Genomic DNA, 12289 nt, shown 5'->3' on the forward strand with positions numbered 1-12289 from the left:
GCCTGATCTTACCACTTCACACTGTATGTCCCAGGTAGAAGACCACTGCCATACCCATCCGACATTTGCTGGGTTTAATGGTCAACCCTGCTCTCTGTAGTCTGCCCATCACCTCCCTGAAATGCTGAAGGTGCTCTTGCCAGGAATGGCTGTAGATGGCAATATCATCTAGGGAAGCAAAGGAAAACCCTCCTGCTCCTGCTAAGATATGATCTACCAGCCTCCATAAAGTTGCTGGGGCATTTTTCATCCCAAAGGGCATCTTTGTGAACTCATACAAACCAAAAGGAGTCACAAAGGCTTAGCTCTCTCTAGCACTTGGAGTCAAGGGCACCTGCCAGTAACCCTTGGTAAGTTCAATGGTTGTAAGTTACTTAGCCCCACCCAGCTACTCTAGCGCTTCATCTGTCCTAGGCATGGGGTAAGCATCTGACTCTGTGTCACTCTTTAATTTCCTGTAGTCCACACAGAACCTTGGGCTGCTATCCTTCTTTGGCACCAGCACCGCTGGGGAGGCTCAGGGACTGTTGGACTCTTGAATTAACCCTAATTCCAACATTTCTCATATCTCCTACCTCAGAGTCTGTTTGACTCTTTCAGGCACCCTATAAGGAGCCTGCCTAATAGGCCTTTGGGGTCCTGTATCCACATAGTGCTTCACCAGGTGGGTGCACCCTGGTTTCCCAGTGAACATGTCCCCAAACTTCTGTAACACTGCTTGGATTTATCAAACCTGGATAGGGGAGAGCTTCTGGGACATTGTTACCCCTTCCACTGAGGTATCAGTCCGAGTCTCACTGAGGAGATCAGTCACCAGATCTCCCTCAGACTCCTCCTGCAGTCCACTGCAAATACTCAGCACAAAGGCCTGCCTAGCATGGTAAGGTTTTATCATGTTAACATGGTACAATTTGTACCTCGGCCTTCTGCCTAGCAGTTCTACCATGTATTTAACATCACCTACCTTCCTTACCACCTTGTAGGGTCCATCCCAAGCTGTCTGCAGTTTGTTGTGTCTGACAAAAATGAGAACCATTACCTGCTGCCCTACAGCATATTGTCTAGCTCGAGCATTCCTGTCATACGAGACCTTTTTCTGCTGTTGGGCTTCTGCCTGATTCTCCTGGGCCAAGCCCATGAGTTCCCTGAGCCTTGACCTGAGGTTTAGGACATATGCAACAACAGACTCTTTGTGGGATTCACATTCACCCTCCCACTCATCTCAAATCAAATATAGAGGTCCCCTCACCCTATGCCCATACAGCAACTCAAAGGGTGAAAAAACTGTGGATTCCTGGGGAATGCTCTGTAAGCAAACAACAGATGGGGCATATATTTATCCAACTTCCTCTTAATCTGGTCTGCAAATGCCAGTAGTATCACCTTGAGGGTAGAGTTTAACCTCTTTACAAGACCATTAGTCTGGGGATGGTAGGGGGTGGCCTTTAGGTGCTTCACTCCACAGTACTTCCACAGACAAGTCAGCAGGTGTGACATGAAATTGGCACCTCTGTCAGTCAGGATTTCATTTGGGAAACCTACCCTGCTGAAAATCTCTAACAAAGCATTTGCCACATTTTCTGATTCAATGGAGGACAAAGCCACTGCCTCAGGGCATATGATAGCATAATCTACTACCACTAGGATATACTTTTTCCTGTGGAACTTTGGGTACTCAGAGGCCCCACAGTATCCTGAGCTACCCTCTGAAATGGCATCTCAATGACAGGCAAAGGCACCAAAGGAGCTTTCACCTTGTCCCCTGCCTTGTCTACCTTTTGGCACTGCTCACAGGTTCTGCAGTACCCTGTTACATCTCTGAAAATTCCAGGCCAATAGTAGTTCTGCATAATACGTCTCTTGGTACATTTTATGCTGATATGACCTGCAAAGGCAATATCATGGGCTATGGCTAGAAGCACCAGATGATAGGCTCTAGGCACTACCAACTACTGTATCCTTTCACCTTCTAGCCCTCCCTCAGGGATCCACTCTCTATACAGTAACCCTTTGTCCCAGTATACAGATTCCCCCTTCCTTTGAGAATCAGGTGCCTTACTAGCTACCTGCCTCGGGCCTTGTAATGTAAGGTCTGAGAGCTGACCCTGTCTCAACTCTCTCTTTGTAACCCTTCCCAGCTCTCCTTCCACAGGAAGTATGGCATCCTCTGACAGTGGTGCCTCACTGTCAGCCTGGGTACTACTAGTCACCCCTACCTTTGCAGTCACTCTTTCCAAGAGCAATGCAAAAACAATAGTAGGAGACACCAACACGATGTGTAATCTTCACTGTTGTGGAAATCCAAGACTCATAGACAGCTTAAAAAACGAAACTCACTTTAATGGAAAAGAAATAAGCGCTTTCGCGTAGTGCAGGGCTACGCTTCATCAGATAAATTCACAAAAGATGGTACAAGCTTAAATATACTCCATCCATTTGGGATAGATAGTTAATATAATAACAATAATAATTGTATTGATATTATCTTATACCTTAGCAACCAATAATTGTTGCTAAGACAATCAGCCCTAAATGTTTGCAGTTTTGCAACATAAAAATAAATAAAAAAGTACAAAAAAAACATGTAAAAAAACATACATGAAAAAGTCTATAATAACTATCTATACTATTGCATGTTCATATGGCAAAAACTCCAAAAAATATACATTTCATAAACAAAAAGATTGTATAAGAAGAGCAACAAAATTCAAAAAGGAGAAAAAAAAGAAGCAAAAGTCAGCAGCATGGATACAACATACACATACCACAAACCAAAAACAAAACAAGAAAAGAGAAAAGAAACAAAATACATATATCATATAAAAATAAAATAAAATTAAATTAAAATTAATTAAAATATAAAATAGAAACAAACCCTAAAAAATAAAAAAATGAAAAGCCAAACATACATTAAATAAATATATGTATAAATACACTAGTTAACTATAATAAAAAATAAAATAACCAACATAACAGATAACAAGGTACATCCACATCCAAAAAAAGAAATATTTCAAAATGTAAAAGGTAACACTCTTTCCAAGAGACCATCAGTACCAACAACCAGCTGTGGCTCACCTTCAGGCTCACTGCTACAGAGTAGCTCCCTCCCTGAAGTAACCACCTCACCAGTCCTGGCTGCAAATATGCGGCCTGACTGAGTCTCCCCCAGGCTATCAGATCCACACACTTGTCTCCTAGCCTGACTGCGTGTAACTGCATAAACACATGGTACTGCCTCATCAAAATCCTTTCCCTATCAGGACATCTGCAGGATGATAGTTTGGCACCCCTGTTGTCTTAAAACAACCTACTATTGGCATTTTGTCTTTCCCACTTACTGGCTCCCTCACCTTTTGTTCCCCACTTTGCCTCCGTGGACATCTATATGCCACATGGCCCCACCAGTTGCATTTAAAACATTTAACCCTAGGTCTTGGATGAGTACCTGGACTAGTGGCTTCTCCTAGTAATGGCAGATTCTGTTGAGGTTGTCTGAGCTGCCCACCATGGGTTCCTTTAGACCCATAAGCAGCAAAGGGTGTCCCTTTCCTGTGCAGTGATGCCCTGCTTGCTAGGTATAGGTCTCGCTTCTTCCCCAACTCATCTGAAGTAGCACATTGTCTATCAGCTAACCAGATCCTCATGTCCTCAGGCAAAGTGCTAAGGGCTTTTTCCCTCACCAAAATGTCTGCCACCCCTTCAAAAGTGGTGAACTGACATCCACTCACCCACCTATGAAAATAAATGCTTAGTTCAGCAACATATTCACAAACACTTTCATCTGTCTTGCGTCTTTGCTCACAAAACTTTTTCCTATAAGCTTCAGGTGTTAGCTTAAAGAATTCTAACAAATTTTTAACAGCAGTATAATCAAAAATTTCACAATCATTTAACTTGGACAACACAGTTACAGCTTTACCATGGAGTAAGGGGGTCAGGAACCATACCCAGAGCCCTTGGTCAACATTATAATGTTTGCATACCCTCTCAAACATATGAATGAAACTATCAAAATTATCCCCCTCTGTAAACTGTGGAAGAAATTTACTGACCTTTTGTGCTTCTGGGATCTGGTTACTCCCTTCCCCATTACCTTCATGACTCTGGCGAAGAGTCAACATCTCCTTTACATGATGCCTCTGCCTCTCCTTCTCCTCAGCTTCCAGGCATAGCAGTTTCTCATTCTCCTCAGCCTGTAGATGTCTCAGTCTCTCTGCTGCTTCTGCTTCCAAACCCTTGGCCTTCAACTCAAGTTTCTTTAGCTCCAGATGAATTTTTAAGTCCTCTGCAAAAAGGTTGAGCTGTCCATTCTCTGAGTGTTGTAGATCTCCACGGCCAGTCTGACCATTCTCCTTATTGCTATTGTCTGATGCAGCTGTGACCAAAGCTGCAATCATGTCTGCTTTAGTCAGGTTTCCATGTACCAGTTCCTTAATCTGGCACACCTCAGACAATTGGCTCCTTGTCAGCTTGGCATACTCCTCCGCTGACATGCTTGCCTGCTGTCCCTGACTAACTAAGCTAACAAATGAAATTAAACAGTTGTGATTTGAACTCTGAATATTCACTGTGAGGTTGATTTAGAGTACAAAAACTCCTTCAGTGTTCACTGTACATAAGCTACAGGAATTCAGTATTCACACTACTGCAAGCCAGTTAGTATGTGATGTGGCTAACTCAACACTATCAAACAATTAATATTTGATGTGGATATCCCACCACTGCCAACCAATCAATATGTGATGCCCATGCCCTAGCAGAGCTATCAAAGAGCCTCAATCCTCACCACTAACACCAGTTAGGGGCGTCCACATTGGGAAGGATAATCAGTACACACACAGTAAAGTACAATTTCCCTTAAGAGCACACAGAGATCACAGTCTGTCTAGGGCTGGTTTCTACCTTTCTTTCTCAGATCCCCAATAAGGCTCCCCACTGGCACAGCTATAGTGTTAAGATTCCAGCTGAGTAGGCAAGCCAAAACCTCCAGTACCCTCTCTGTCCAACCAGTGCTTCATGTCACTGCCCAAGTAGCTCACACACACACACACACACACACACACACACACACACACACACACACACACACACACACACACACACACACATACACACACACACACACACACACACACACACACACACACACACACACACACACACACACACACACACACACAACCACACACACACACACACACACACACACACACACACACACACACACACACACACACACACACTTTGAGATATTTGTTATATACAAACACACAGACACTTCTGGAGAAGGCTGACACAGGTTCTCCAGCTATGCCCCCTTCTGCCCATCCACTCTTAATAACTACTAATAAGGCCCTTACCAAAGGGTGCCCAATCTTACTGTATGATATTACTGGTGCTGCGGTAGCATTGTCGCCTCACAGTAAGATGTTGTCCTGTTCGATTTTCAGCTAGAGCGTCTTCTGTGTGGAGACATGCATGAATGGGCATACCTTCATTGAAGGTTGTGCGTCAGAGCCAGCAACTCGGTACGTGAAAATCTACTGCCAATCATTAGCGGACCATAGTTCTGCTGTGGCGACCCCTAACCGGGAAAAGCCGAAAGACACAACAAGTGTTAGCGAAGACTTGAAGGCTATTTAGGAGTGACTTGTGCAGTATCACCAAATACATGCAAGTACTCTAAAGCTTAAAGTGTCTCTACACAAAACAGCAACAGTTGAAAGGTTTAAAAATATTTAATAATAAATAAGAAAAATACAAGACAATACTCATTCATTCAACACAATGGCATTACAGAGTTCAGAGATCACAGGAAAATGCTTTAAACCAATACTGTAGAATAGTCTGACATAAATATAGAAAACATCTACACTAGTCTGTCTGTATTTCTGTCTATCACTAAGAGAAAGTATAAGATCTAATACTTTTAGAGCAAACTCAAGTAGAGAAGTGCTGGTGAGTGGATGTTCTGCTAGGTCCAGATAAAGATACAAAATGCACTGACTTTCTTCTGAGAAATAGTTTTTAAAATCACGAACAAACGTTTCTGCTGGGCCCTCCCAGATTACAACATTCTTGACACCTCTGACTTAGTTCCCAGGCCAACAGATTTTTTACATTTACATTTTTAACATCTCTTTTGTTATCTTGCACCTGCAGGAAGCTACAGCAATAAAAGACATTCATATGTAAAATCTAGTAATTATTCCTTAAGTTAAAACAATAGAAAGAATATGCTAGCCCAGATAGACTGACTCCAAGGTCTTGAAATATATTTTTTTGCTTATCAGCTTTCTTCCAGTAGAGTGCACTGTGGTTACATTTTTTAAACTCAGAACATACACAGTTTTCTTTACCTTTAATTTTCTTAAATTTTAATATCTACCATGGCATATAATTATTTACAAAATTTTATCTAGCTATAATGGTAGCCTTCTCATATCTTCACACTCTGTATGTATGCACCCTAGCCATGGACAGTCATAGCTGCCAATGCAGTAATGTTACCACTGTCATGACTTCACAGGGAGATGGACATGACAGCAAACAGACTTGATTTTATTTAATGGAAACATTTCCTGCCTCTGCTGTCCACCAGACATGCTGCCACTTGTAAACCCAGTAGATATATGTAGGACTTCATGCCACAGGGACCACTGATGCAACACACACATGCAGTTGGAAGTGCTACAATAGCACAGTATAGGTAAGGCCAAACCATTGAATGTGTGATAAGATTACAAGGTTGAGGTGGGAACTACTGCAGTACCACCTGCAAGCGTTGTACCTTTTGCACCATGGCACATATAAAAACATAGCAGAGCCCTGGCAATGCTGTAGTGTACAAGGAATTTGGTGGGGCTGGTGCCAGCATGATTTATGGCTAGTAGCATTCTAGTAAAATTATAAAGTGCAAAATAAAAACCAGTTTTTGTAAAGGTGCAGGCATGTACATAGACAGTTTGAACATATACTTGGATAGCCCCATTTCTGGAGTACTCTTTGACCAATTAACACATACATTCGTACTCTATACATACAGGTAGGTTGCCATATGATAGGGATACTCCAATGACATGGGGTGGGAGGTTGGTATAGGTTCATAGGTTAGTACTAAGCTAACTGCCCTTGCGAGCCATTGTAAGCCTAGCCAATTATCCCTTGTGAAACTCAAACCCTGCACCTTGTGTTTGTAAGGCCAACACCTTAAACATTAGGCCACCCTTCCAACCCCTGTGTATAATGGTTAAGTTGTTTACCTTACAGACACAAGGTGCAGGGTTTGATTTTTTCATGGGGTAATTGGATAGGCTTAAAATGGCTGATAAAGGCAGTTAGTCTAGTACTAATCTATGAAGCTATGAACATACGACAGGCTCACATTGGTGGAGTGACAAATACTCCTTACCACACAATGTGCTTCCTTGATGTTGTCTGTGGTCTGAATACTCTAATTTTTATCTCCAGTCATTTAGACATCAGTAATGCAGTGGTGTGCAATTTCGTGTACAGAATGGCAGTAAGGTCATTGTTTCTCTCATTACATGCCTGACTGAGTAATAGTTATGCAAATGAGGACAGGTAGCATAAGTGACAAAGATGTTGTTTATGTTTCTGATGTGCATCAGCTGCACAAAGTGTAATTTGACACCTACACACACCGCAGACATCTCATGCCTGTGTATTCAATTCATAAGAGCTGTACTTATATGCACGTTGCACCTTATTGCACCTACTAGGATAACTAAGTAAAATTCAGGGTCACAATAAGAGTGTGATTTACAAGCCATCATCTTGTATCACAACGACCTGCCATTTTATTTTATTTTTCTGTACTTTTTTCTTCTTATCCTGGCATACCAGCCCTGATTCTCTAGTAATGGAAATTCCTTGTCCTTTCAGATCTGTATGGGGGTTGGTCTTGTGTAGAGAACTGACACCATCCACACAGTGGAGGTGTTTTTTGCACTCCATGGTGGTGATGTACCTAGCTACATCACCACAAAGATTGTCTGTTTTCCAATCATACCTAGACATGTATGTTGCACTCCTTTGCATTCAAAGACAAGAGCTACCATCATCTACTTTGGTAGTCATGGAGCATGCCCTTCCCAAATGACCACTGCTTTTGGTCCTGTGTACAACCTCTGCCTCATGACATCAGAGCACCAGAACTGGCCAGGCATGATCCACCCCCACACAGAATAAGAGCTACACGTCTTCCCCTTGCTTTCTCATTAGTCATTTGAGACACTAATCAAACCTGGGTCACATAGGTTGTACTCAGATCTTTATCAATGTTGCTGCCTGCCAACATTTTATAACTGCTCACACTGCAATGACCACTTCATCTAGAGTACAAAGGTGAGCACCTGAATGATGTAGGACAACAACACTACCACTACCACTATGAGAAGAGGCCACTAGATACCCCAATGAAGGTTTCTTCTATGAAGCTGATACCTGTTGTGACCTTGCCAAGGAATTGTCCTCACCCATTTGCATATCCAGTTCAGGGTGGCAGTGCAGGCATTGTTACTATGATCTGTGTCTGGGAAGTGGAGATTAAGGAAGCACAGACCCAAAAGCACTGTAAGTGCATACTTTTTTGTTTTAACTTTTTAGGTGTCTCTGCTTTTTGTGTGGATGTTTCCTTTTGTTGTGGAGAGAAGTTTATTACTGTATATTTTGCTATAGAAGGGTGTGCTTGGGGCACACACTGAGCACTATCAGGCCTGTCTGCTTGCATCACATGTTCATGGCAGCTGATTTATGTTCACAGGCTGTGGTGACGGTGGTGGTGTCATATGCTTTGATATGCATACACATGCAATTTTTGCCTGTCCAGAACTGTGATAATGCAATGACATGCTCCACCTGTATGTCCATGTACCCTGTCTTTATGTATGTGTATCTACATGCTGATTTACAGTGACCTTGTGCCTGGGATGTACCTAAGGTATATATACACAAAAGACTGTGCCTTCTACCTGGCAGTCTGACATCCTTCCTTACACACATCGGAGTCTACTGATATGGCCCTTTGTCTTGTAGTACATGCAGAATATAAGTTGAACTGTCCATAAGAGACAGTGCTGATTGGTGGTCAGCTATGGTGAGTCATAGCTAACTATGCCAACTTGTCTTCTGCATCTCCTTACTTTTTAGAATATATCCACTCATGCCATTCCTCTTTTGTGAAGTTCCCTCTCTACTGGTTCAAATGTCCCATGTACTCTGTAGGCAGCTCTGCTATAGCCCATCCCTCCTGAGTCTGTTGGGGAGGGTGATGGGACTGTGAGTGCCTCACCATAGGGTAGTTCCAACAACTCAAAGGCAGTTAGTCTGCCACCATTACCTGAAACAGCCCAGCCACAGTTTCCACATGGAAAGAAGAGAGGGCAGGCATATGGAAAATTCTCATTGACTCCTAGACTGAGATTGATCTGCAACATTACTTATCTGACCTGCCCAGATGGCTGGGCATCCAGAAGAGGGCACTACTACCACCAGAATACCTGGTCCATCTAGCAGCAATGGATAACAGTTCTGACCCCCTGAGCCAGTACAACAGATGGCATGGTGCTGCCTGTTACTGACCCGTTCCTCAGCATAATGTTCTCCTTCTTTCTTGTATCACAGTCCCATACCCTGTGTGTTGTCCAACCCTTGCCATCCCCCTCTGTCTGATATATGTCTCTGTCCATCCTCTGTCCTTCCACCATAGTGTGTGCACATCCACCTTTCCTTCTGTTCTGTTATATATCTGTTTGCGTGTTTTTGTACACAGTCCTACTTTGCTATCATTCCCTTTTCCTCCTGCCACCCATACCTCCCTTCCCTTTTCTTCACATAGAAAATGGGAAGAAAATGTTGCCTTGCCTTCTCCCCCACCTTTACCTTCCTATCATTGTGTGTGCATGTGTGGACCTCTGCTTGCCCTCTGATTTTATTGCAACAAATGGGTGCTCATGTCATTGGATACCATAGGTATAAAGTTAAGTGCTCTATGCATGGCATTCCCTAAGTGCCACTTGGTGCCAACTGCAGTAGAAGGATGTCTGCAAGGGCTTGCATGTACTAGCACTCATCCATTCATTCCTAAGCCTTCTGCACTAAAGGATGTATACTTTCCTAAAAAGGCAGGCTTAGTATTGCCTCCTATCCAGATTGTTTTATGGACAATCTAGAAATCAGAATGACTGTTTGGAAAACACTGTACAAACTTTGGTATTCTGTTCAGCAAAACAAACTAATGCAATGTGAGCGGGTCTGTAACCAGAAAATGAAGACATCGCACCACCACTAACATGAGCATCTATGTCAGAAAATGGGTGTAGATATGGGTGAATTCTGTGGAGAAAAGGGAGGAGCCAGGATGTGATTATGAGTGGTGAGAGGGTTGTGACTGAGGTTTTGGCTTTTGCTACAGCAAAGGTGGTAAACCTAGTTAGGTTGTCTTGTTTACCTGCAACCATGTCCAGTAACACAGTAATGAGCTCATTCAAGTGCCTGGAAGGGACACTTCTCTGATTTGAATATTCATTAATGATTGGCTGAGCAAGCATTTTGCATTTATTCAGTATATTTCCTGAGGTAGGACAGTGGTGCAGCACTTAAAGTTGTTGCCTCACAGCAAGAGGTTCTCTAGTTTGATTCTCACCTGAGGTGCCTTCTGTGTGAAGTCCACATGTCCTCCCTGCATTCACGTAGGTTTCCACAGGTACTCCGGTTTCCTCTCACATTCCAAAGACATGCATCTGGAGTGTTTCTCCCCTGCCTCCACTGAATATAGGCTCTGTCCTAGTCAGATTTCCTGGTCCACAAATGTTAAATAAATAAATAAATACTGTTCTCTGCTTCTGTAGTGCAGAACATACACAGTAATGGTATGAGATGCCCAAACTACTTTTTATGCTCTCTAGGGGGAGGCTAAAGGCCTATTCTATGGTTTGAGGGAGGCTTACTATCAAAGAGTCTGAAAACCTGTGTGCTGCATCAGAATACCATTCTGCTGACAGGGCAATGCTTATAGCCCTGAGCAGTATCCTACCATTACCCAGAATGATACCGCAGTACAAACAAAAAAATGATTGACTTCAACAATTGGCTAACTTTCTGGTGTCATTCTAAGGGGATCCAGTATCTGTCTGCTTGGGATGACATGATTGATAGACCTCGATGCTTTGCCAGAGATGGCCTGCATATGTTACCCCTGGGTTTCTGGGTACTGGCTAAGGCACTTGCCATGCTTCTAATGCCTTTTTTAGGTGGTTTTCCAAATACCAAATTGCCACTGTAACAGCTATAAACAAATGCAATGTGAGGGTCATGCTGCTCAATGCTAGAAGTCTAAATCACAAGATGCACTCACTCGAAGCACGCCTCAAAATGGAGAACATTGACATTTGTGCTATAATGGAGACCTGGTTTAAAGAAGCAGAAAGCACCCCTGTGCTGCCAGGCTATAACTCATTCCACTGCACAGTGGTGCAGTGGTTAACATTGTCACCTCACAGCAAGAGGTTCTTTCTTCGATTCAGCTGGGGGGTGCCTTCTGTTCTGCAATGTGGATGTTGCATGTTCTCCTGTGTTTTGGGTTTCCACACGGGTACTCCTCCCACCTCCCAAAGACATGCACATGCATCCTCTTGCCCTCCTCGAAAACATCTTTCAGCCATGAAACATGGACCAAAGCTCCAAAGGTGGTGGTGTCTCCATATTCATAAAGGATTTGCACACTTCCAGACTAGTAGCCCAACATAACGCATCTGAGATACTTCAGGTACAACTAACATTGGGTAAGATGGCGATCCAGATCATAGCCTGCTATAGGTCCCCGACCATGTCCCTAGACTCTCACTCCATGTTCTAAGGCACCCTGGAATCTATAAAGGTCCAACCCAACACTCTCTTACTAGGAGACTTCAACTACCCCTCCATCAACTGGGAAAACTACTCAAGCACCAATACACTGGACCAATGCTTCCTGGAATTCATCAGTTCCAATGCCCTAGACCAGCTCATCCTGACCCCCAGTAGAGGAAGCAACATCCTTGACCTGGTTATTACTGACATGGGCAACCAGTGCTCTATAACAATAGTCAATGCCTCCCTGGTCAGGTTTGACCATAATCTAATCTTCATGGAAATCCACTTCTCACCCACACCCCCCACTTGAAAAATGTCTCGCAAGCAGAATTTGGACTCCTAAAAGCAGAGGTGGCTAACTTGACAGCACCCATGCCAATGGAAAATAGCTGCATGGCTGCTGAATCATGCA

Source organism: Protopterus annectens, chromosome 3.part1 (assembly GCF_019279795.1).
Source record: "Protopterus annectens isolate FY-2018-M chromosome 3.part1, PAN1.0, whole genome shotgun sequence".
NCBI lineage: Eukaryota > Metazoa > Chordata > Ceratodontiformes > Protopteridae > Protopterus > Protopterus annectens.